The sequence below is a fragment of the Arachis hypogaea genome, chromosome 6, assembly GCF_003086295.3.
Source record: "Arachis hypogaea cultivar Tifrunner chromosome 6, arahy.Tifrunner.gnm2.J5K5, whole genome shotgun sequence".
In the NCBI taxonomy this organism is placed as follows: domain Eukaryota; kingdom Viridiplantae; phylum Streptophyta; class Magnoliopsida; order Fabales; family Fabaceae; genus Arachis; species Arachis hypogaea.
The window spans coordinates 54306140-54310196 of record NC_092041.1 but is presented as its reverse complement, the minus strand read 5'-3'; the positions used below and the strand labels follow the sequence as shown (position 1 = coordinate 54310196).

The following is a 4057-nucleotide window of genomic DNA, read 5'->3' as shown; positions in this document are numbered from 1 at the left end:
AGAAGCATCTCTATCCCTGCCATTGGAGCAAACAACTTTGAGCTTAAGCCTCAATTAGTTTCTCTAATGCAACAGAATTGCAATTCCATGGACTTCCATTGGAAGATCCTCATCAGTTCTTAGCTGAATTCTTGCAAATCTGTGACACTGTCAAGACTAATGGGGTTGACCCTGAGGTCTACAGACTTATGCTATTCCCTTTTGCTGTAAGAGACAGAGCTAGGACATGGTTGGACTCTCAACCTAAAGAAAGCCTGGACTCTTGGGAAAAGCTAGTCAATGCCTTCTTGGCAAAGTTCTTTCCACCTCAAAAATTGAGTAAGCTTAGAGTGGAATTCCAAACCTTCAGACAGAAGGAAGGAGAATCCCTCTATGAAGCTTGGGAAAGATACAAACAATTAATCAGAAAGTGTCCTTCTGATATGCTTTCTGAATGGAGCATCATAGGTATTTTCTATGATGGTCTCTCTGAACTATCCAAAATGTCTTTGGATAGCTCTGCTGGAGGCTCTCTTCATCTGAAGAAGACGCCTACAGAAGCTCAAGAGCTGATTGAAATGGTTGCAAATAACCAATTCATGTACACTTCTGAAAGAAATCCTGTGAACAATGGGACTAGTCAGAAGAAAGGAGTTCTTGAGATTGACACTCTGAATGCCATATTGGCTCAGAACAAAATATTGACCCAACAAGTCAATATGATTTCTCAAAGTCTATCTGAAATGCAAAATGCACCAAGCAGTACTAAGGAGGCTTCATCTGAGGAAGAAGCTTATGATCCTGAGAACACTTCAATGGAAGAGGTGAATTACATGGGAGAATTCTATGGAAACACCTATAATCCTTCATGGAGAAATCATCCAAATCTCTCATGGAAGGATCAACAGAAACCTCAACAAGGTTTCAACAACAATAATGGTGGAAGAAACAGGTTTAGCAATAGCAAGCCTTTTCCATCATCTTCTCAGCAACAGACAGAGAGTTCTAAGCAGAATACCTCTGACTTAGCAACCATGGTCTCTGATCTAATCAAAACCACTCAAAGTTTCATGACTGAAACAAGGTCCTCCATCAGAAACTTGGAGGCACAAGTGGGTCAGCTGAGCAAGAAAATTATTGAACTCCCTCCTAGTACTCTTCCAAGTAATACAGAAGAAAATCCAAAAGGAGAGTGCAAGGCCATAAACATGGCCGAATTTTGGGAGGAAGGAGAGGCAGTGAACGCCACTGAGGAAGGCCTCAATGGACGTCCACTGGCCTCCAATGAGTTCCCCCAAGAGGAACCATAGGAATCTGAGGCTCAAAATGAGACCATAGAGATTCCATTGGACTTACTTCTACCATTCATTAGCTCTGATGAGTATTCTTCCTCTGAAGAGGATGAGTATGTCACTGAAGAGCAAGTTGCTAAATACCTTGGAGCAATCATGAAGCTAAATGACAAGTTATTTGGAAATGAGACTTGGGAGGATGAACCCCCTTTGCTCACCAAGGAACTGGATGACTTGTCTAGGCAGAAACTGCCTCAAAAGAGACAGGATCCTGGGAAGTTTTCAATACCTTGTACCATAGGCACCATGACCTTCAAGAAGGCCTTGTGTGACTTAGGGTCAAGTGTAAACCTCATGCCTCTCTCTGTAATGGAGAAGTTAGGGATCTTTGAGGTGCAAGCTGCAAAAATCTCACTAGAGATGGCAGACAATTCAAGAAAACAAGCCTATGGACTTGTAGAGGATGTTCTGGTAAAGGTTGAAAACCATTACATCCCTGCTGATTTCATAGTCCTAGAGACTGGGAAGTGCATGGATGAATCCATCATCCTTGGCAGACCCTTTCTAGCCACAGCAAGGGCTGTGATTGATGTTGATAGAGGAGAATTGATCATTCAAGTGAATGAAGAATCCTTTGTGTTTGAGGCTCAAGGATATCCCTCTGTCACCATGGAGAGGAAGCATGAAGAGCTTCTCTCAAAACAGAGCCCCCACAGTCAAACTCTAAGTTTGGTGTTGGGAGGCCACAACCAAACTCTAAGTTTGGTGTTGAACCCCCACATTCAAACTCTAAGTTGGTGTTGGGAGGTTCCAACATGGCTTTGAGCATTTCTGAGGCTCCATGAGAGCCCACTGTCAAGCTACTGACATTAAAGAAGCGCTTGTTGGGAGGCAACCCAATATTATATTTTGACTATTTTCCTTTGTTATTTTATGTCTTTTGTAGGTTGATGATCATGAGAAGTCACAAAATCAATGAAAAAAGCAAAAACAGAATGAAAAACAGAAAGAAAAAAGCACACCCTGGAGGAAGAACCCACTGGCGTTTAAACGCCAGTGAGGCTAGCTGTTGGGCGTTTAACGCCCAGTCTGGCACCATTCTGGGCGTTTAACGCCAGAAAGGGGCACCAGACTGGCGTTAAACGCCAGAAAAGGGAAAGAAGCTGGCGTTAAACGCCAGAAATGGGCACCAGCCCGGCGTTTAACGCCAGAATTGGCACAAAACGAGATTTTGTTTGCCATTTGGTGCAGGGATGACTTTTCCTTGACACCTCAGGATCTGTGGACCCCACAGGATCCCCACCTACCCCACCACTCTCTCTCTTCTTCACCCATTCACCAATCACCTCAACACCTCTTCCCCAAAAACCCTTCACCTATCAAATCCCTTCTTTCTCTTCACCACTCACATCCATCCTTCATAAAACCCCACCTACCTCACCATTCAAATTCAAACCACTTTCCCACCCAAACCCACCCTCACTTGACCGAACCCTACCCTTCCCCCTCTCCTATATAAACCCATCTTCACTCCATCATTTTCACACAACCTAAACACCACTTCTTCCCCTTCTTGGCCGAAAACAAAAGCCATTCCCATCTCCTTCATTTCTTCTTCTTTACTCTCTTCTTCTTTCTTTTGCTCGAGGACGAGCAAACATTTTAAGTTTGGTGTGGTAAAAGCATTGCTTTTTGTTTTTCCATAACCATTTATGGCATCCAAGGCGGAGAAACCTCTAGAAAGAGGAAAGGGAAGGCAAAAGCTTTCACCTCCGAGTCATGGGAGATGGAGAGATTCATCTCAAGGGTGCATCAAGACCACTTCTATGAAGTTGTGGCCTTGAAGAAGGTAATCCCGAGGTCCCTTTTTCACTCAAAAAGGGTCAACTTTGATCAAAGGTTGGACCAAGTCCTCATAAACATTTGTGAAGAGGGCGCTCAATGGAAGAGAAACTCAAGAGGGAAGCCGGTTCAACTGAGAAGGCATGACCACAAGCCCATCACTAAGAAGAGGATGGAGCACACAAGAGACCCCACTCATCATGAGATCCCTGAGATACCTCAAGGGATGCACTTTCCTCCACAAAACTATTGGGAGCAACTAACCACCTCCCTAGGAGAATTGAGTTCCAACATGGGACAACTAAGGGTGGAGCATCAAGAACACTCCATCATCCTCCATGAAATTAGAGAAGATCAAAGAATCATGAGAGAGGAGCAACAAAGACAAGGAAGAGATATTGAGGAGCTCAAGCACTCCATAGGATCTTCAAGAGGAAGAAAGAGCCGCCATCACTAAGGTGGACCCGTTCTTTAATTTCCTTGTTCTTTATTTTCCTGTTTTTCGAATTTTAGTGCTTATGTTTATCTATGTTTGTGTCTTGTGATCATTAGTGTCTTAGTGTCTATGCCCTAAAGTTATGAATGTCCTATGAATCCATCACCTTTCTTAAATGAAAAATGTTCTTAATTGAAAAAGAAAAGAATTGCATGAATTTTGAATTTTATAACATTTAATTATTTTGATGTGGTGGCAATACTTTTGTTTCTGAATGTATGCTTAAACAGTGCATATGTCTTTTGAATTTGTGGTTCATGAATGTTGGCTCTTGAAAGAATGATGAAAAAGGAGACATGTTACTGAGGATCTGAAAAATCATAAAAATGATTCTTGAAGCAAGAAAAAGCAATGAAAAAAAAATCGAAAAAAAAGAGAGAAAGAAAAAGAAAAAAAGAGAAAAAGAGAAGAAAGAAAGAAATAAAGTTGTGTTCCAAGGCAAAAAGAG

General features: G+C 42.2%; 1 non-coding gene across 1 annotated transcript; it reads right to left on the bottom strand.

Annotated features, from left to right (window-relative positions):
- Window positions 1-320: 320 nt before the first annotated feature.
- On the bottom strand, window positions 321-428 carry LOC112699759 (small nucleolar RNA R71). The gene has a single exon (XR_003152699.1). It is a non-coding gene; the product is annotated as a small nucleolar RNA R71 (small nucleolar RNA).
- Window positions 429-4057: the final 3629 nt, after the last annotated feature.